At 38.7% G+C, this 23,451-nt stretch overlaps 1 long non-coding RNA gene across 1 annotated transcript in view; it reads right to left on the bottom strand.

Annotated features, from left to right (window-relative positions):
- The window catches only part of Gm41483, a 54,316-nt gene extending 34,023 nt beyond the window's left edge, over positions 1-20,293 (bottom strand). Inside the window, exon 1 of the long non-coding RNA XR_876194.2 lies at positions 20,209-20,293. This is a non-coding gene — a long non-coding RNA (predicted gene, 41483). The remainder of the gene's footprint in view (positions 1-20,208) is intronic.
- Positions 20,294-23,451: the final 3,158 nt, after the last annotated feature.

The following is a 23,451-nucleotide window of genomic DNA, read 5'->3' as shown; positions in this document are numbered from 1 at the left end:
TTAATGACGAAAGGAAAACTACATTGCCTTTCCATTAGCTATACTTCTTTTGAAAATCAATAGTTGACTTCTGGAAGTCCATAATACTATAACCAATCTTTCAAAATAAAAATAACGAAGTTTTAAACAGATGATAAATGAGGAACATTGCCAGGTTGAAAGGCTAATAACACTTCTGAAGCATCTCCCTTCTGTTCACAAGCTATGTACATTGCTTATTAACAAGAGCATCGATGCATCTGAAGCCCATTACATCAAAGGATTCATCCCTGGCATCATCGTCCATCTTTGCAGGCAGCTTCTCCCTTGCCAAAAGCCATGGCAGCCAACATAGTAGGCGATGTTACAGGTTAGCCTGAGCAATGTGGCTGCTTCTTAAATATCTCACCTTCTGTAATTTAGACATTTTCAGATTTCCATAAACACCCTAATTTTTGCTCACTGTGATTTCCCCTACAGGGGTTGCAAGGGTTAATTTTTCTTTCTTTTTTTTATATTTTTTTCTAATTTTTAATCCATTAGCCCTATACAAAGGGTGGTGAAGTTTCTGGGTCTTTCCTCAGAAGTTTTAGCTTCTGTGCACTTCGGGATAAGATAAGGAAGTACTTTTGATCGTTTCTTTCGATATTTCACTTGTTGAGATATAGCACAGTTGTAAAACATCTATCTGGCACACATGAGGTTTGGGGCTCAATCCACAGCACTATAAAAATGAGAAATTGACAAATATTAAATTGTCCTAATAACAGCATTGTATAGAAGTCTATTTCTTTTCTTGCTGTATAATAGTGTTTAGTGTTAGTCTGTTCAGTCTAATTTTGAACAAGGAGTAACTGCTTTTGTCACTACAGCCTGACCTGCTATACTGCAACACCAAATCCAAGCATAGGTTCCTCAGAGACAAAAGAACACTGTCCCAGGAAAAGGCAGTTAACTTAATGGCTAGAGTAGCAACTGATGGCATGGCTTCTCTAACCTTTTAACAGATGATGAGATTCTTTCTTGCTCCATCTTCCATAAAATAAAGGAAATGAACTAGAAGGAAGGCTATGAAGTTGGCACCTCTGCACAGAGGCTTGCTGCACAAAATATATATATATTTTATGCATTTTGCAAAAATGCAAATGAGAAAGGACATGAGCTTTCTAGTGTATGATAGAGCCTAGCCTTCTCTTCAGTGATTTTTGGTTAATTGTTGGATTTTAATTTATAGCAGTTTTAGATATTTTGAACAGAAAAATTGATCATAAAGCAAAATCCCTATGTGTCCTACATTTGACATGAATATGACAGATGCATTGTCATTAACTAAAGTTCCTAGTTCTCTGTCTCATACCTAGTGGACTCTTTCTGTTTCAGATTCCCACCCACGCCTCCACAATGCATTTATTCTTCAGATTGCTTTAGACTTCTATGAGATATGACAGGTTCGCAAACTTTTCCTTGGTTTTGATGGCCTTAGCAATTTTGAATGCAGGTGAAGTATTTGATAGGATGTTCATCTTTTGGAAGGCAATATTTCCCTTATAAATATACTGGCAGTGTGAGCTCTAGAGAGGTAGATCATAGAGATAAAATGCCGATACTATCGGACCCAAGGTACATACTCTGCGCACAATTTATGGCTGCGGATATGCTCTCCGTCACCTGGCTCAGATATTATGTCAGGCTTTTGTAGTGGAAAGCTAACTTTCTCTTCAGCCTTGTCTACTTTAGAAAGAAGCCAGTATGTGCAAATCACATTTAAGGCGTATGAATGTTCTAGTTCCTGACCATTACAGTATCTCAGCATCTACATAAGTAATCTGAAACTTTTCTTCATAGAATTGGTGCTTCTTTGCTATGACTCAGTAATTTATTCAATGATTCATTTATACATGTATAGGTTCCCTGATGTTTATTTTATACTTTGGGATATAATTTGATAACACTTGATTTTATTGTTCCAGTTGTTCTAGGTTTTGCTATTTAGAATTCTTTGAGTTGGCCCATCTTCCATTGGGCATGGGTATATCCATCAGCGTAGGATTTGTTTTGTCTGCTTGTTTAATGCGTTCTCATTTTCCAGCAGGAGAAGATGCTTAATTCCATATTTTGTATTTCTCACTCCAGAGAGGAGGAGCCCTTTTTCTCAGAAATGATTCCTGTCATTGATGAGTCATCTGTGTGGTTGGATGCCTGCAGATACTAGAGGGTTATTTCTATTAGAACCATCATCCATACAAAATTCTTCTTTCTCGTACCCCTAGTCAGGTTACATATTTGTTACTGTGCTGGTCATTGAAAAATGTGGAATTTTCCTGGTCAAGATCTAGATTATCCCTACATATCTTCCCAGCTAGACCAGTCTTGGTGGAATTCTTTTTCTGTCACAGACGTAGATCTACTCACCGTAGTACATTGAAATACAAGAAATTACAATGGAAATTGTGACATCAATCTTTGAAAGAGCTCGCTCCATTAATACACACCTCCCTGGTTCCTTTCTTGCTGTAATTTGAATACTGTGATTGTTTGTTTTGTTTTAAATGTCAGCTTGCCACAACTTGGAATCACCTGAGAACAAACATGGCATTGTCTAGATCAGGTTGGGCCAATGGCATATCTGTGGGGGATAGTCTCAATGTAGAAATTGATGAAGGAAAACCCAGTGCACTATGGGTAGCATTGTGGTTAGGCTGAGCCCTGAATTTTTGTAAGCATGGGGGTTGGGGTGTAGATGAAGCAGCAAGCAGGCCACATGGGTGCCTTCATTTTTCTCTGATTTTGATGGTGGGTATGACAAACTGTTTATACTTCTGCCTAGACTATCACTCACTGATGAACTGTATCCTGCGAATGTAAGCCAAATAAAACCTTTCCTCACCAAAAATGCTTTGGCCAGGGCATTTTATCATAGCTACAGAACTGAAGTGTGTGTGTGTGTGTGTGTGTGTGTGTGTGTGTGTGTGCGTGTGTGTGTGTTTTATATCTGCCTCTTTTCTACAGAAGTCACCAATATAACATTTCCCAACCTTGTCACTACTGACCCTTTGGGCTGTGTCATTCTTTCTTAAGAAATGCTATATAAGATATGTATCTATTATGACATCTAGCCAGTGGATACCAATAACCTCCAGGCCTTTTTCTTCTTGTTCTGATAAGTAGTAATATCTCCAGACATTCTCAAATGTTCTCTGGAGGCAAAGTCACCTTGAATTGAGATTTACTGTCCTGGTATAGAAATTTGAAATTTTAGACCCTACTCCCAGATCATCTGTGATTCGCATGCTTCTCAGAATGGAGAAGCTCCAAGAACACAGACTCTATTGCATTGGGGATTATATGAAACTAGCCTCACTGCCTGTCTACCTCTAATTGCAGAGTTCAGCTTTCATATATTACTTTGGCCAATGACTGTAAAGATTCTAGATGTGAGTACCTCATTTCCCTCATCCTGGTACTTACCATACAGACCCTTTTCCTACAATCTCTTTGCATAGTTCTCTATCTCCTCTCTTCATCTAACTGTAAACTCTTCACAATCAGGTGAGCTCACAACTGTGGATGAACATACCCAGACATGGCTATAACATAGAATAGTTGATTCCATGATGCTTTTTACGTTCTTTAGGTTAAAGAAATCTCAATATATAAAAAGTCTTTTAAAAAATTAATGGTCATTGAAAACAAGGACAAATCAAGTTGAAATTCTCTTAGTCGAGTTAACAATATCGACTTGAATGATGTCATAAGCTTTTATAGTTCTGGGTCTTTGTTCAGAAATTCTTTTAAGAAAAATAATTCAAAAAGAAAATTTTTAAGCTTTCCTGGCATCCTCATCCTGTGATTATGGAATTATAGGGCTAGGGGAACACAAAACTAAAGGGAGATGGGAAAACTTACTTTTCTGGGCTACCACTTGATTCTCTGGCTCTGCATTTTATCTGCATACATAGTATGCAGTTCACTGAGCTCATTATCCTCTGCGTTTCTCTGGCACCCTCTACCCTACTTTGAAAATACGTGTCCCCAACTCAAGATGTGGTAAGTACAAGTCTCACTGCTCTGAGTTTCATCTAGCCATCTAGTTTTCATACGTGTGATACAGTCAACCTGCCATGGTGCTGTAAAACAAAACACCTTTTAACAAGTCAGCCTGTGCTGGATTTCCAAGCTCTATGCCTGGAAAGAGGCCTTTTGTTTTTATTACTAATTGAAACTGTATAAATCTTAGACTACTGCTGGTCATTGTTCGAAAGAACACAATCAAAATGGAGAGAAACGGGTACTGTAGCAATTGTGCTCAGTCCTGATCCTGTCTTCATTGACATATCTCAGTTTGGTGGATTCTCTCATTGTTCATGATTATCTGTTTCCTTTCTGTGAGTGGACCAGTGTCCTGTCTGTGGCTGCACTCACAGTGTCTCCCCGTGGGAAGAGATCCTTTCCTTGTCCCTTGCCATTGTGTGATTTGATTTAGCTGATATAATGTGGGAAAAATAAATGTCTACATCCAAAAAGAAACTATAGAACTATGAGCTGCTTCTGTGATTACTTTTCCCAACTCCCTCAAGACTGAGATGGGGCTACTTCTTCACATAGAACCCTCATTCACCTAGAAAAAAAACTGAGTTACTAGAAAACCACAAAGCTCCCAATAGTCCTCTCTGTGAGTTTCTCTCTATGTCTTTCTCCCCACCTCCATCCCTCTATTTCTCCTTCCCTCCATTTCTTCTTATTATTATTGAATATTCTTCCACTGTGTTTCTATCCCTATAAATGGAAATATTCTAGCTATCCAATTTATTCCATTGCTGAAACACACAGTCAAGCAACACATTGACAAAGCAAATTATCAAGGTCAACATGTGTGAACAACTGTACTGCTTCATTAGCCTATCCTAAAAGTGGCAAATTCAATGTGCAATAAAAATTACACTTAGCAATAAACATACGTTCAGAAATACTTAACAAGTGTTCACAGTTAACAGTGATTTGTTTCTGATCACACCCATCCCTCCCTATAGGACATGGTAAGTATAAGGTGAAATGTTCTGTTTTTAAACCTCATCGTGTCATTGAACACAATAATCATACTTTCAGTTTCTTTTAATAATGCTTTGATTTTTTACTGCAAGTATTTTAATAAGGCTTAATTAGCACTTAAGAATCATTACATTTATTTTGGATATGCCATATTGTTTGTCTGATGCTAAAACTGAAACAATTTCACATTGTTCATCTGTCTGTAGGTAGATAGTGAAACAATGAAAATATTTCCAAATTAGTATGCTCTATATTACTTACCCATATGCATATCTAGTTGTCCTTTCTCTCTTGTAAACTCAGGATAATCATGCTTACATGAAAGATTTCAGTTAATCTCTGAGCTAAGTGACTAGTTTTAGCTGATGTCAGCAGCCTTGCAAACTCACCCTGGGGACTGGTAGAGATACCTTGGTGATTGTAGCTGGAGAGGATGCTACCGGCATCACCTGTGTAGAACATGGTGATGTTGATATTTTCCTTGCAATTAACAGTATTACAGCTTACATCTAAAATTTCCATCGAAGATTCATTTTTCACACTTGGTCTACAGATTGGTGCTACTTTGGCAGCTGGGCAGCTTGAAGAGATGGGGCTTAGATGGCAGAAATAAACCACTGGGGTGGACCTTTAAAAATTCTTATTTCTGGTTGTAGTCTGCTTTCTCCACTTAATGAGTGACCTACTCTCCAAGAATTACCACAGTCTCACATACTCCTGCACAGACACTCACTCCCCTCTGTTACTCCTTTCTTATTATGGTGGGCTGGAATCTCTCTACAACAAGGAGCCATGACACATTTTTCCTTTCCTAAGTTCTTTTCTCTCAGTAATTCTGGTCACCGGTGATCCAAAACTGACTAAGATATGTAGGAAAGACCTGACCAAATAATATATAGTTTTTCATGTCCAAAGTACCAGTGTTGAAAGCCCTAATTTTAGGCAATAAAATGTCAGTGAAAATAATGGTCAGTTCTACACTGAAGTTTTTAACATCAATTCTTTCTCCCAGAAGCTACTATAGAAACCATGTGCTGACATGAAAAGAAAACAAGAGGTAAGTGGCTTGAACATTGAATTATCAAACAAAGAGGGGCTGCCTGAAGAGTTCCTGTATTCTTGACACAATGGAGATTATGAACTGAATATGAAATTCCCCTAATAGGTTCATGTGTTAAAGATTTGGTGGCTGGAAGGCACTATTTTGAGAGGTGACCAAAAAAAAAAAATGGAACAGGTGATACCTAGTTGAAATCAGGCTACCAGGAAGCACACTTTTGAAGGCTAGACCTTGTCTCTGGACCCTCCTCTTTTTGTACCTCTTCTTGGCTACTATAAAGTAAGTAACTTCACTCTACCATGACCTACAGCCTTTGGCCATGATATTCTGCTCCCTTGTGGCCTAAAAATGATGGAGCCAGTCAACCAGGAAGTGAACCCTCCAATGCTATGAGCCAAAACAAATCTTTCCTAATTGTAAATAAATTCTCAAGTATTTGTCATGGCAATGAAAAACTGGCAAATCATAATCTAAATCTGTATTTATCTTTAAATATGTTACCATAAACACAGCTATAAAATATCTTCTTATTAACGTTGGCAGTTTTATGAATCTTGGCCTATGAGCATATACATATATTACATTTTAAAATACCAGTTCTTATCATGTGTATAGCATCTAGTAGCTTCCAAATATAAGTTATGTCTCAGGCAAATAATCTTTTAACTTTCTAGTCATTAATGTAAGCCAAAGATAGAGAGACCGTGTTACTTTAGAAAAAACAGGTTTTAAAGAATGTATTTTTTGAAACTAGTTGGCAATATTCTCGACAAGTATTGCCAGAATATAGAACATAAATTCATGTGTGGGGGATGAGCTGATCACACAGGTCTGAAAATGAAACCAAGAAGCTGTGATTTCCAGGGAGTAAGGAATGTTTTTGTCCAGAAGTCATAAAAATGTGAAATGGGAGGCTAGAACATGATATTTCTTCCTAAACACAGAAAATACAATGCTGTGCTTCCCAGCAGCCCAGCTGCAGTGAGCAATGAGGGCTCATAATACAAAAGGCAATCGCTTAGGAGGGAATCCAATAAAATCCATGCTGAAGCTAAGAATAAAATCCAAGGACAATGCCCTTACTTAATCATCCTATTCCCTCCCTCTGTGCACCAGAGATGGGCTCACATACAAACTTATTCTCATTGAGGTACCCAGATGAACCATGAGAAAGGGAATAATGCTTACAATCTCCACGACTTTAATTTGAAGGCCATGGTTTGTTATTTTAGTACTTTCTATTTTTTTCTACCTTGCTTGAGTCAGAAAAATAATAAATCACGAAAACTTTCAAAATATGCTTGCAAGTCTTTAATTATCATGGTTCCATGAGATGCAAAGTTGCTTGAAAACAAACAAACAAAAAAGAATGAGTCTAATTGTGGTGACTTCAGATACAGAAAACTGACAAGTTCCAAAATGGTGACATCAGAAGCAACTACACATTTGAGTTCAGAGTCACCTAATCAAAACAAGGAATCACCTAGGAACCAATTAAAGGAAAAATTCAAATATCATCTTTTGAAAAGCCTGGAGTTAATACTATGATGAATATCCATCTTCATGGACAGAAACTATTCATATATAAGCAGAAGGAAAAAAAGCAAAGTCCTTGGCAAATCTTTCTGCCCCTCTGATATACCTCATCTCTCCTGTAGTGGCCCCATGGAAGGAACTTCATATTGTCCTGGGAGAAGCCCTCCACTAGTAATGTAAAGGATCAAATTCTGCCACAAAGGACTGCTAAAATTTGTAGACAATTACACAAATATCACTGAGTATCCAATCACGCTCATGCACCATGGAGAAGGCAGAAGAGCCAATCTGCACTCATCAACTGGATCTATAGAACTGAAGCTGTTCTATAGAAGGAACCCACAAATTAATCTACTTTGTTTGAGTCACCTAGAGAAGTCAACCTACTACATGCTAAGGAAGACTTAATCCATAAGAACGGATCCAGAGAGAGCATGTAGACAGATTAGGTCATCACGGCACTCAGAGGGGAGAACAAACAGGTAGCCAGGTACCTGCTTGAATAAGAGCAAGAGTATGCTCCACCAGGAAACCATCAGAAACAGTAGAAGGGTGAGTTTCCCTACAAGATACCAAAGTGCCCAAGACAGCAGCATAAACCCAAGCTGTGCTCTGGGCTGTCAGAACTGAGGATCCACAGACTGCTCAGGTGCACAGATGGACAGGACAATGTCTACGATAATTATTAATATTCTACCTTGTAGTAAAACAAAAACTCCTATTTCCATTACAATGTAGAAAGAACTGATGTCAAGCCCAGGACTAAAGGATGTTTGTTGCTATGCTCTTCAGCTATAGGAGAAAATATAAAAGTTGACTGAAATTAGCTCCTGGAAATTTTTATTTTACCTGTGTTCTTGGATGTCAAATTCAGGGCTTTGTGTAGTTGTGTAGTTTGATCAGTTCTCTCCCTCTGAGCTATAGACCCAAGCCTTAATTTATAGTTTATAATACTTCTGGACTTCCCTGAAAGTGATAAGGTTATCTCAAACCTAAGTACTTTTCAATGTGTACAAAATCCATTACTGGAGAAAATTAAGGCTGCATTCAAAATTTAACACTAGCAATAAATAAGGTATTAGAAATTCTACAATTAAAATGAAGAGAAAATCCACAGCTAGCTAAAATTTCTAGAGCCCACAACTAAAATAGAGGTTGGAAATTAATTTGTTAGAAGCTTAAAATAATTTATTACTGCATGCAGCTTGCTATATTACTTGACCTTTAATTTTGAGTGCACTAAAATTGTATCCACAGCCACTTTCCCCAACAAGATGGTGAGAAATGTATCCTTACATCTCCCCAAGTTACCTGACTCATAGTAGGTACTCTTTTTTTTTTCCCAGACCTAAGGACCGAACCCAGGGCCTTGCACTTGTTAGGCAAGCTCTCTACCACTGAGCTAAATGCCCAACCCCAATAGGAGATACTCTTGATTAGTGGTCTCAAAGGCAATACTTTAAAACCTAGGTTATGTTGTAGCTCGAAGGCATTAGCTTTATGATATCAACTTTGACAACATGTCACATGCAATAAAAATTACAGCTCATCCACATACATGAGCTGATCAATTGAGCCATAACTTTATCAATAAGTAGAAATGCTCCAAGATGGAATAAATGCTGTTTTAATTTTATCTATAGAAAGAAAAATTCCAAGGATGTCATACTATCAGTTGTCTTAAAACATAGTCATCAAACATGAGGGATTTCATTGTTCACAAAACCAAACAAAACCCTGATTAGCTATGAATAATAGTTGCCTTTCAAACAAAATACAAACCCCCTTCTCTCAGCAATCATAATCTTTCTATTCCCCTCTCTCTCCCTCCCCCTACTCCCTCCCCCCACCTCCCCTCCCTCTCCCTCATTCTTTTCCTCCCCTCTTTCTCTGTGTGAGCACTTGCCTGCATGCATTCATATGTGTATGGGTCTCCCATTTTGAGACAGCTCAAATACTGTAGCAGAAACTGGTCTAGAATTCATAATCCTCCTACCTCAGTTGCCTGAAGCCTGTGGTTACCAATATGCACTGCCGCACAGTACAGAGCAATAGCACATTGACAACAAGCCCTAGTGGGATTTTTGGTAGTGATAGTGGTGGGTTTTGTAGGCTTTTCTGGTTGTTTGACTGTTCGTTTGTTTTGGTTTAAGTCCTACATTGTCTTATACGAGTCTTTTCTTCTCTGTTATATCCCAGCTGTGTCTTGCAAAGCATGAGGAAAGCTCTGGCCTTCTGGAGAAGTCATAGGGCACTCAGATACCCAGCCAATTCTGGACCCGTGCCAACTAAGAGCTTCCTTCTCTTTCCATGCTTCATAACACTAAATGCATATCATTAAGTCAGGAAGTTACTTTTCAATGTCTAATAACAAAGATTTCTTAAATGTCAAACAGATCCACAACCAGTTGCTCTATTACCATCCAGTCTTGCTAATGGACAAATTTAAGAACTGTCCTTGATAACACAATGTCATTATCTATCATAATTTCACAAGTTGGCTGCACAACAAAACTCAAAGTTGAGGTTCTTGGAAATAACAAGAGGCAATGGTTCATTGAGAACATATTGTTTTTCCGAAAGTCCTTAGTCATTCACAAAGCTCATCTTTCTGAATGCCTCCTTTTCTCCTTCAATGCCTTTGATTAAAATTCTGAAAATACACACAACTATTGAAACACAGGAAGCAAAAAGGCAAAGTAGACTGCATTAATCTGTCCGCCAAGCATTAAATAGTTCTTCTTTTGTCTCATACAAAGTAAGCCTTGTCTGCCCTGTATTTTCAATCTTCTTGCTCTTTTCAGATTATTGATCTTTCTGTTGTCGCTACAAGCACATGGAAACTTTTATTGTGTGTAAGAGTTCATCTATGATGCACAGAGGTTGCTTTCCTAACCTGAATATGTCTTTAGTACACTTCAAAGGGAATCTGTTTAAAAAAAAAAAAACCAAAAACCTTCATTAAGATCTGTTCCCATTATGACTTCTGAAATCTGGTGGCCTGATGCAGCTTTATGACTGGCACTAGATATAAATGTGGAGCAAATAAAAATAAATATTACATGTCAGGAGTGCTCATAAAGCCACCAAGTAATTGTTTTGCCCTCTAACCAAGCCCACGGAAGCAGCATCTAAAAATTCCATTTTTAATGTTCTATATGTAATGTTCATGACTGTCCCCAAAATAAGCCCATATGCTTAATCCAGCATTGGGCAACTTCCTTTTCCCTCCATTGAGGTCACACACACACAACACACGCACACACACACACACACACACATTCAGAAGGCAAATCTTAGTTTTACCTTTTAGGAAATGATTTTTAGAATTAGGGAAATAACATTTTTTAACATTAAAAGCAAGTTATCTATGTCTCACAGATTTAATCTTCCCACAATGTATAATACTAAATATACTGAATACTTTTTTTTTAATGATGGGTGAATCTCCTGGCCCCAGAACATAAATACAAGCCATGTTATTTTTATCAAGCACAGAACAGTCAATTTTCTTAATTATTTATAATATTTTTACTCTCATAACATTTATAATGTGTTAAAAATTTAAATAAGAACAATTGCAAAGTTAAACAACAACAACAAAACCTACAAAACTCTAATGGAAAGAGAAGTCCCTGAGAGCTAAATGAAGTTCACTCAACATAACACTGATGTGGATAGATGGTCAACACTGAACATCCAGGGACCCATGCATTACCCAGTGGTGGCTTGACAGTAGATATCCAGGAACCCTGGAACAAGCAGAACAAACAAGTTAAATCTGTCCTTTAACTCTTTCTGACAAAATGCCAGTTTAGATGCTTCTGTGTAAATATGACCTTGTTGTGAGAGTATTTACCAGTCTGTCTGGGTGTGTCTGCCTGTAGGCTTCTGTGCCTGGTTCAGTACACCCTGTGTGGGGGCCATATGTGCCTGAAAGCCTGTTGGTCTCTACTCATGTGCCAAAAACGAAAGTATGTCATACCCGGGGAGAACTCCTTGAATTCATTCAGCTGCTTAGTCTCCTGTACCCTCTTTGTTTCCTGGCTTCTGACCTCAGCCCTACCAGTTCTCTGTGGAAAGCACAAAATCCTGTTGAATGAACTGAACTCCTGAATGGTTGGAAAGGCTGTAATACCAGTTTTATGTGTGCAATTTTGCATAAGGCTTTTATTTCTTAATGGATTTTGATATACCTGTAATGGTACAGTGATTATAATGATAGAGATTACTATTTCATTAATAATCACCTTATTGATATGTATAGTTTATATATCTTCTGAAGGATGCCTTTACTAATAGCACACGATATAGCAATAGCTTTGTACTAAAATGAAATGCAAATACCAAAGAAGTATAGTCAGAATCTTTAATAGTGCGTGTGTGTATGTGTGTGTGTGTGTGTGTGTGTGTGTGTGTGTGTGTGTGTGTGTATCCTGATTATTTTCTTTTAAATAATGACTCTCTTGGATCCAGAACATCCATACAAATCATGTTACTTCTAACAACCACAGACTAGTTGATTTTCTAATTACACATAATAGTTATAACTATAGATTATATATATATGTATATAATATAATATAATATAATATATATATATATGTTTCTAAATACTGTGGAAAAAACCCAAGGCCTCCTGCATTTCTGAAAACTAAGCAAGTACCCTACCAACTAAGCTACATCTCCAGTCCCTGAAATATTTTATTACTTATTAAAATTAATTATATGTCTTCATTGACCCCATGACCAACTATTTTCACTCTTAAATATTCACCAAAGAAAAATGAAGGCCTCAAAACATGATTTTTTTTCTTTTCATAATTGCTAGTTCTTGCCAACCATAACTACATTATCATTTCATGAAATTTACTACAGGTCTCTTTTCAATACCAAGAATTACACTTGGAATTTTTAGGAACATTGACAGTCATCTGTTGTTATAGAAGTGAAATGAATTCTAGGGCCTTGTCATCTATACAAAACTTCATAATTACTCATCTCTTTTCTGAAAGAATGTAGCACTTGCTTATAACATCCTCTTGTGTCCTTTAAATAATTTCCATATTACTTATAATATCTAATAAAGACACTGTAACATGTCATTGCTACAGATACTGTGCTATTGTTCAGGAAATAATGAAGGACGGGGAAAAGCCTATGTGTGCTTACTACAGATGTAAACATCCTACTAGAATGAGATTCTTTTGTTGTTGTTATCTCTTATCTGAATACAAGGATGGCAGTTCCATGAGCCCAGAAAACTACCCGAATTTACAATTTTATCTAAAAGTACTCTTTTCTCAAGTTTATGTAATGTATAGATGTGTGCCTTGAATGTGTTTTGTATGTGTACTACATGTGACCCTTTTCAAACAAAACTATGACTGTAAGTAAATAGCTGATGTCAGATTGAGTAATTATTTCCATAAAATGTTTGCTAACAAAAAAAATATTGGATATTGTGGTTTTAAAATGTAACTTTCTTAACAGAACATTCATTTTCCTACAGCTATTTATGTATGCAGAGAGTGAACCCCATCTGCGTTGCTTATTTAAAATGCAGTAGTTATTGCATTATAAGAAACCACTTTGGCTCTCACCAACAATGTAAGCAATTATCTCAAGCCAAATATCCTTAACTACTCTTTTGTCCTCTCCAACTTTAAAAGGCATTTCCATTTTCTCAGTAGCTACACTGAAATGGAGGACTGCCTTTTATTGTTGTGCGAGAGAAGATTCTATGAAAACAGCTAAGAAGCATTTGCCTGCAATAACATATTATGAGATGTGGATTTAAGAAGGCTTTTCTATTACCAATACTGGAATAGGGCAGATGTCTCCTGCAGATACCACATTATTAAGAGCTAGAGTTTTATAAGATTTAACTATCAGAAGCATTTTAGATTATGGTCCAAAATACTTGTGGCCTATTTTACAAAGTAAAAACTTAGCCCTAAAATTTTTCAGAGACATTTGGGAAGATGGCCAGCAGAACTAACTGAAGCCAACCAGACAGCAGCAGGTGAAATGACTAGAATTTTACAGAAGCCAGCAGCTATGAGAGATTACAGAAAGCATTTTCCTTCAGATGGGCTCAGATTTCAAATGGCAAGGTCAAAGCAGAGGTCACAAATAGCCTTTGTGCATCAGGAGGGTCCACCTGGCTATAGATAGCAGATAGCAGAGAATACCTAACCGTTTAAGAAAGTTATGAAAGGTGTGCTTAGGTTCCAGGCATGTCCACATGAATATACTATGTAAGCCATTCACAAGGTTCCATTGTTGCTTGTCATTGAAAAGGTCTGAATGTTTGTGTCCCTCAAAATTTACATGCTGAAGTCTTATCCTGGGACAATAGTGGTAAGAGGTTGGACATTTAAGAGGTAACTAGATCATGAGCAAAGCTTCCTTGTGGATGGGACGGAAGCCCTGGCCAGAGGCCCTGGGAGTGTGGCTGCTCCTTCCATCATGTGAGAGCAGATCAGGAGGTTCCATCTGTGAAGCAGCATGAATTCCCCACCAAACATGGAAATCCCTCGTGTCTTGGTCTTGAACTTCCCTGGTCCTGGAACACTGAGAAATACTTTCTATTAATTATAAATTATCCAGTCAATGGTGTTTTGTGTAGCTTCCTAAATGTACTAAGACAGACATTCTAAATCTGAGTCATTTTCTTATCTGAAAAACATTGGTAAGACCTTCAGGTTATTGCCCATAAGTAGCTGGCAATTAATGAACAGTCAATAAATGGAATTGGTATCATTGTTATCACGATATTGTAAGAGATATCATGAAGAAAAAATGAATTCTAACTATTTTTAATGCTTAATAGGCATCTGGGTGGTAATTCCATACACAACCAGGGATCCTGGAAGGTAAAATTCCTTTCTTCTGGTTGGTTTTTGTCATCATAACACAAACTTAGACATGCCTGGGAAAACAAGTCTCAATGGAGGAATCACCTCCATCAGATTGTCCTATGAGCATATCTGTAGGGCCACTTTCTTTATTACTGATTGAGGTAAGAGAGTCTGGCCCACTGTGGAAGATACCATTCCTAGATTGGTAGGCCTGAGTTGTATAAGAATACAGACTCAGTGGACTTTAAGAACGAGTCAGTAAGCAGTGTTTCTCCATGGTTTCGGCCTCAGTTCCAATCTTGGCATCCTACCTTGACTTCCCTCTGTGAAGAGCTATAACCTATAAGATGAAATTAAACCGTTTCCTCCCCAAGTTGATTTTGTTCATGGTGTTTATCACAGCGACAGAGAATCAAACTACAACACATCTGTGACCATATAAGAACTGGTAGTGGTGGGAGTTCGAGGCCAGCCTGGTCTACAGAGTGAGTTCCAGGACAGCCAGGGCTATACAGAGAAACCCTGTCTTGAAAAAACCAAAAGATCCCCTTCCAGTTGGTGCCAGCACGGGGTCACCTTGGGCGCAGAGTCGGCAGATACTCTCCCAAGGTCCCTAGAGGACTCTCCACGCGATCTTATGACCACCAGTGAGTGGAACACAACTTCTGTTCCATTCCAACCACGCAGGACCTAAGACAGCATTAGGGAAGCAGAAAACCCAGCCTGACCTGGGTCACAAGTCCCTTCCAGTCTACGCCAGCACTGGGTCATCTGGGCAAGGAATTGGAGGACACCACAAGGTCCTTAGAGGACAGCTTCTGAGACAGACACCATTTCAGGCTCAAGACATGGGGACACCTTCCCAGCCAGAGGACAGGTGTCCTCCCTGCCCGGGAGGGCTTTGCCGGAGCACCTGGGGAAGCCATCTTGGTTCCAGGATCCCTCTGAGACTAATCTGCACAGGTGAGAGTATGGACTACAGAAGCTAACAGCTTCTGGGACAGGCCCTGTTTTAGGCCTTCATCTTCTGCCAGGAGGCAGGTCCAAACGCCAGATATCTGTGCTCCTTCCCTGCAAGAGGAAAGCTTACCTGCAGAGAGTTCTCTGGCCGCTGAAACCATATAATTGGTCACAAAACAGGCCTCAACAGATACAAAAATATTGAAATTGTCCCATGCATCCTATCAGATCACCATGGACTAAGGCTGATCTTCAATAACAACATAAATAATAGAAAGCCAACGTTCACGTGGAAACTGAACAACACTCTTCTCAATGATACCTTGGTCAAGGAAGGAATAATGAAAGAAATTAAGGACTTTTTGGAGTTTAATAAAAATGAAACCACAACATACCCAAACTTATGGGACACAATGAAAGCATTTCTAAGAGGAAAACTCATAACTCTGAATGCCTCCAAAAAGAAACTAGAGAGAGCACACACTAGCAGCTTGACAACACATCTAAAAGCGCTAGAAAAAAAAAGGAAGCAAATTCACCCAGGACGAGTAGACGGCAGGAAATAATCAAACTCAGGAAATAATCAAACTCAGGGTCTAAATCAACCAAGTGGAAATAAGAAGAACGAACTAGTCAAAGAATCAAACAATCAAGGAGCTTGTTCTTTGAGAAAATCAAAAAGATAGATAAACCTTTAGCCAGACTCACTAGAAGGCACAGAGACAGCATCCTAATTAACAAAATCAGAAATGAAAAGGGAGACACAACAACAGATCCTAAAGAAATCCAAAACACCATCAGATCCTTCTACAAAAGGCAATACTCAACAAAACTGAAAAACCTGGATGAAATGGACAAATTTCTAGAAAGATACCAGGTACCAAAGTTAAATCAGGATCAGGTTAATGATCTAAACAGTCCTATATCCCCTAAAGAAACAGAAGCAATCATTAATAGTCTCCCAACCAAAAAAAGCCCAGGACCAGATGGGTTTAGTGCAGAGTTCTATCAGACATTCAAAGAAGATCTAATTCCAGTTGTTCACAAACTACTCCACAAAATAGAAACAGAAGGTACTCTACCCAATTCATTCTATGAAGCCACAATTACTCTGATACCTAACTCACAGAAAGACCCAACAAAGATAGAGAACTTCAGACAAATTTGCCTTATAAATATCGATGCAAAAATCCTCAATAAAATTCTTGCTAACACATCAAAACATCCATCCTGACCAAGTAGGTTTCATTCCAGGGATGCAGGGATGGTTTAATATATGGAAATCCATCAAGGTAATCCACTATATAAACAAACTCAAAGACAAAAATCACAGGATATCTCGTTAGATGTGGAGAAAGCATTTGACACAATCCAACACCCATTCATAATAAAAGTCTTGAAAAGATCAGGAATTCAAGGCCCATACCTAAACATGATAAAAGCAATCTACACCAAACCAGTATCCAACATCCAAGTAAATGGTGAGAAGCTGGAAGCATTCCCATTAAAATCAGGGACTAGACAAGGCTGCCCACTTTCTCCATATTCAACATTGTACTTGAAATCATAGCCAGAGCAATTCAACAACAAAAGGAGATCAAGGGGATACAAATTGGAAAGAAAGAAGTCAAAATATCACTATCACTTTTTGCAGATGATATGATAGTATATATAAGTGACCCTAAAAATTCCACCAGAGAACTCCTAAACCTGATAAAAAGCTTCAGTCAAGTAGCTGGATATAAAATTAACTCAAACAAGTCAATGGCCTTTCTCTACACAAAGGATAAACAGGCTGAGAAAGAAATTAGGGAAACAACACCCTTCACAATAGTCACAAATACTATAAAATACCTTGGTGTGACTCTAATTAAGGAAGTGAAAGATCTGTATGATAAGAACTTCAAGTCTCTGAAGAAAGAAATTAAAGAAGACCTCAGAAGATGGAAAGATCTCCCATGCTCATGGATTGGCAGGATCAATATAGTAAAAATGGCTATATGCCAAAAGCAATCTACAGATTCAATGCAATCCCCATCAAAATTCCAACTCAATTCTTCAACTGATTAGAAAGGGCAATCTGCAACTTCATCTGGAATAACAAAAAACCTAGGATAGCAAAAACTCTTCTCAATGATAAAAGAATCTCTGGTGGAATCACCATGCCTGACCTAAAGCTGTACTACAGAACAATTGTGATAAAAACTGCATGGTACTGGTATAGTGACAGACAAGTAGACCAATGGAATAAAATTGAAGACCCAGAAATGAACCCACACACCTATGGTCACTTGATCTTTGACAAGGGAGCTAAAACCATCCAGTGGGAAAAAGACAGCATTTTCAACAAATGGTGCTGGCACAACTGGCAGTTATCATGTAGAAGAATGCGAATTGATCCATTCCTATCTCCTTGTACTAAGGTCAAATCTAAGTGGATCAAGGAACTCCACATAAAACCAGAGACAGTGAAACTTATAGAGGAGAGAGTGGGGGAAAGCCTTGAAGATATGGGCACAGGGGAAAAATTCCTGAACAGAGCAGCATTGGCTTGTGCTGTAAGATCGAAAATCGATAAATGTGACCTCATAAAATTGCAAAGCTTCTATAAGGCAAAAGACACTGTCAATAAGACAAAAAGGCCACCAACAGATTGGAAAAGGATTTTTACCAGTCCTAAATCTGACAGGGGACTAATATCCAATATATACAAAGAGTTCAAGAAGTTGGACTCCAGAAAATCAAATAACCCCTTTAAAAAATGGGGCTCAGAACTAAACAAAGAATTCTCAACTGAGGAATACCAAAGGGCTGAGAAGCACCTGAAAAAATGTTCAGCATCCTTAATCATCAGGGAAATGCAAATCAAAACAACCCTGATTCCACCTCACACCAGTCAGAATGGCTAAGATCAAAAATTCATGTGACAGCAGATGCTGGTGAGGATGTGAAGAAAGAGGAACACTCCTCCATTGTTGGTGGGATTGCAAGCTTGTACAACCACTCTGGAAATCAGTCTGGTGGTTCCTCAGAAAATTGGACATAGTACTACCGGAGGATCCAGCAATACCTCTCCTGGGCATATATCCAGAAAATATTCCAACTGGTAAGAAGGACACATGCTCCACTATGTTCATTGCAGCCCTATTTATAATAGCCAGAAGTTGGAAAGAACCCTGGTACCCCTCAACAGAGGAATGGTTACAGAAAATGTGGTACATTTACACAATGGAGTACTACTCAGCTATTAAAAAGAATGAATTTATGAAATTCTTAGGCAAATGGATGGACCTGGAGGGCATCATCCTGAGTGAGGTAACCCAATCACAAAAGAACTCACATGATGTGTACTCAATGATAAGTGCATATTAGCCCAGAAACTTAGAATACCCAAGATACAAGATCCAATTTGCAAAACACATGAAACTCAAGAAGAAGGAAGACCAAAGTGTGGACACCTTGTCCCTTCTTAGAATTAGGAACAAAACACCCATGGAAGGAGTTACAGAGACAAAGTTTGGATCACTGACATATCCAGGGATCCACCCCATAATCAGCCTCCAAACGCTGACACCATTGCATACACTAGCAAGATTTTGCTGAAAGTACCCAAATATAGCTGTCTCTTGTGAGGCTATGCCTGTGCTTAGCAAACACAGAAGTGGATGCTCACAGTCAGCTATTGGATGGATCACAGGGCCCCCAATGGAGGAGCTAGAGAAAGTACCCAAGGAGCTAAAGGGGTCTGCAACCCTATAGGTGGAACAACAGTATGAACTAACCAATACCCCGGAGCTCTTGACTCTAGCTGCATATGTATCAAAAGATGGCCGAGTCAGCCATCATTGGAAAGAGAGGCCCATTGGTCTTGCAAACTTTATATGCCTCAGAGTGAGTGGGTAGGGGAGTCGGGGTAGGGTATGGGGGACTTTCGGGATAGCATTTGAAATGTAAATGAAGAAGATAAATAAAAGAAAAAGAAAAAAAGAAGTAGTTGTGGTCACTCTGGGAGTGGAACTGAGAGCAATATTTAGTAGAAAGGGAGACATTAGGTTTCACAGATTTCCATTTGAATCTCATATGCACTGTTATGTGTTTTTATGAATGCATGTCTTCCTTTCCTTTGTTTCTGAAGCAATGTTACAGTGATTCTGATGCTTGGTCCTAAGCACTAGTATCCACCTACAGGAGGGAGAAATCTCAAGGACTGAGCCGACTTAGCTAATCCACATGCATGAGAATAAATCTAAGCAGTTGGAACATGAATCCTGAAATCAACAGAAAGGACTAGATGTACAGATTTAGGAAACCTAGGAGGCAGAGATCTTAAAAGTTTCCATCTCTGTGGATATATGGAGTTTAGCATCTCAACACAGAACCACTCCCTTAGGCCAAGAGCTCACACGGTTGAAATAATAGAGGCTTGTGGAATAATATGTGGAGATGGCATTGTTCTGGAGACAGGTCATGAGTTAACCTGTACTCCAAAACCACCAGGTTCATAAATTGAAGTCCTATCTCTAATTACCACTTTTCTGGAGGTTGGATTTCTTTACAGAGCTGAGTAAAAGTGAGGTCATTTGGGTGGCTCCTACACTAATATGACTATTGTCCTAGAAGAAGAGAAAACTGGACACATATGGGGAGAAAATGACGGGAGGTATGGAGTTCAAAATGGTCACTGACAAACCAAAGCAATAGGACTGGAGCAGTAGGTTCTGAAATATGAATTTGCCTCAGAACAAGAAAAGTTTCCCATACCTGCTACCAAGGACCATAAATCCAAAGTGATGCGTTGAAGACTCATTTTCCAACGTGTAAACTCTCAGAGCTAAAGAGTAACATTCCTCAGTATTTAATGACTGAGTCAGTTAACTGACTGTGTTCTAAAGCAGAGTACAGGAAGAACCAGCTCTGTTAAAGAAAGGGAAGTTGTGTTAACTTGTTTACTCTTACTTCAAGACAAGAGGAAAGAATGAAGACTTGGTTGCATTTGTTTTTTGTTTTTTGTTTTTGTTTGTTTTGTTTTTGTTTTGTTTTGTTTTGTTTTGAAAGCTAATACTCAAAGGAAGAAATGGAGCAGATAACCATAGAAAAGCCACTGTACGGTGTTTTGTTGATTTATTGATTTATTTATTGATTTATTTATTTATTTATTTTTACTGTAAGCAAGAAAGAGATTCTTTTTTTTCCCATTTTTATTAGGTATTTAGCTCATTTACATTTCCAATGCTATACCAAAAGTCTCCCATACCCACCCACCCCCACTCCCCTACCCACCCACTCCCCCTTTTTGGCCCTGGCATTCCCCTGTACTGGGGCATATAAAGTTTGCAAGTCCAATGGGCCTCTCTTTCCAGTGATGGCTGACTAGGCCATCTTTTGATACATATGCAGCTAGAGTCAAGAGCTCCGGGGTACTGGTTAGTTCATAATGTTGTTCCACCTATAGGGTTGCAGATCCCTTTAGCTCCTTGGCTACTTTCTCTAGCTCCTCCATTGGGAGCCCTGTTATCCATCCATTAGCTGACTGTGAGCATCCACTTCTGTGTTTGCTAGGCCCCGGCATAGTCTCACAAGAGAAAGCTACATCTGGGTCCTTTCAATAAAATCTTGCTAGTGTATGCAATGGTGTCAGCATTTGGATGCTGATTATGGGGTGGATCCCTGGATATGGCAGTCTCTACAGCACATAGGGTAGCCCTTGGATCATCTACCAGGAAGGTGGGATAATGAAAGTTCTCATCTGTTTCTCTTTTCCCGTTGTCTGAACGGTGTCCTCTGAGCAATAATTCCTCTTGCACCCCTGCATCTTTGGTCTGATCAGTGTCAGCCAGCTGAGAGATCTGGGATTGGGAAGACCCAAAGGGAGAATGGAGAAATACCAGCAAGAGGTTGTAGCAAGATCCAGGCCAAGCAGGAGGGAAGGACCACTGTTTGCACAGGCTCTCTACTGTGACTCTGGCTGAAATTAGCAGAGGGCTGCATAAATGTGTCACTGGATGCTAGGAGCATCTCTGACAGCCACAGCAAACACAAGGCATGCTGTTTGCCATCACCTGTCATTCGAGAAGATTTCTCCTTGTCACAGTAATGGGCTTAGAAGCAATAATCCTTAGTAGCACTTGTGAGATACATTTACCCTATGAAGAAAATAGGATTATTTTTCAAGGCTAAAAAAGAAAAATTGGAAATGGTGTTCCCTGTAGCACTACCAACCAGACAGAAAAAGAAAAATGTAAGAAAAATAATTGAAAAATCATTAGAGAAAACTTTGCCCAGCAAATGCTAAGTTGTTCTTAACATTTTGTTATTTGTTTCAATGAGAATACAAAAAAAAAAAAAAAAAGACATTTGTGCATGCTTCATGAAAGGAGAGACTGGAATGTTCATTGCAGAGGGAAAGATGAAGCCATTCATTAAGTGTCTTTTAAAAATACTACCTCTTCCTTTTAAAATGCATTCATGAACGTTCACCTAGTAATTCTAAGGTAACTGAACTTTGTAAAGATTTATTTGTTTTTACTTTATGTATATGTGTGTTTTGCCTACATGTGCATACACCATGTGTGTGCCTGGTACCAAAAGAAGCTGAAAGAGAGTATGAGATTCCCTGGAGCTGGGGTTACAGATAGCTGTGAGATGCCATGTGGATACAGGAAACTAAACCTAGGTGCTTTGCAAGAACAGAAAGGGCTATTAATCTCTGAGTCATAGTTTCAGTCCCAAGGGAATAGAAATTTTATAAGTAAGAATATTCAGGCCACAGTTGAGGATTTATCTTTATAACAGAGTTTATGAATGGGAAGCATAAAGCCCTGGGTTCAATCCTTAGCACTGAAAAAAATACATAAGAAACAATTTGCTTCCAACATCATGGATGTTAAAAATAAAACATGGTGCATCCACTTGTAATTTTATGCCTCATGCTCTAAAACTCATGGCTGGAGAAATACTGAATGCCAAGTAGCATATGACAGAGCATCATCTAAAACCATTTACCTCAGGCAGAAAGACCATGAGTTGGATGGAGACCAGCCAGAGTTACCTAGCAAGACCCTAATTCAAAAATGGTCAAAATAAATAAGGAAAAGGGAGAAAGAAAACCTACCAATCTGTATTACTTTAACTATTAACACATGCACATTGTATATTTGCATACACATGTGTGAGCATGTATACTTGTGTGTGTGTGTGTGTGTGTGTGTGTGTGTGTTTGTGTAGAATAGCAGAAAAGCATAGCTTGTTCCTCGAGTGCTGTCTATCTACTTTTGAGAAAATACTTCCCATTGACATGGGTTCATCAGGCAGGTGAAGTTAGCTGGCCAATAGGCCCCAGCAATCTGACTGTCCCCATGGCCCTGACAGAGCAGTTACAAGTGCAGGCCACCATCATAAAAAGCTATTGTTTGGTTTGGTTTGGTTTGGTTTGGTTTGGTTTGGTTTGGTTTGGTTTGGTATGGTGTGGTGTGGTGTGGTATGGTTTGGTGTGGTGTGGTGTGGTTTGGTTTGGTTTGGTTTGGTTTGGCTTGGTTTGGTTTGGTTTGGTGTGGTGTGGTGTGGTGTGGTGTGGTTTGGTTTGGTTTGGTTTGGTTTGGTTTGGCTTGGTTTGGTTTGGTTTGGTTTGGTTTGGTTTGGTTTGGTTTGGTTCGGTTTGGTTTGGTTCTATATGTGTGTGTGCTCGAATGTGTGGTTTTTAAAGCATAGATTCTGAACCTAATTCCTCATGCTTACAAGGTAAATACCGACTTACTATCTCCCGAGGTTACCATAGGCATTTTAATTATTTTATGTATATGTATTAACATATCTGAAGAAGAAAGAAATCTAAAGGGAAAGAGGTCACTTAATAGCAGATAATTATTTGTGATGGTAGAAGCATATAGAAATGTTTATATATGTAAAACACATCTTAAAAGTTTAGACGTAGATTCACAAATTGCAGTCTTCCTTTAATTATGTAAGAGGAACTGTGCCAGCTTTTCCCAAAAATTGGTAAGTGAC

This window comes from Mus musculus, chromosome 16 (genome assembly GCF_000001635.26).
Source record: "Mus musculus strain C57BL/6J chromosome 16, GRCm38.p6 C57BL/6J".
Classification (NCBI taxonomy): domain Eukaryota; kingdom Metazoa; phylum Chordata; class Mammalia; order Rodentia; family Muridae; genus Mus; species Mus musculus.
Note: the sequence above shows the minus strand (reverse complement) of the source record. Positions and strands in the feature narration are given on the sequence as shown.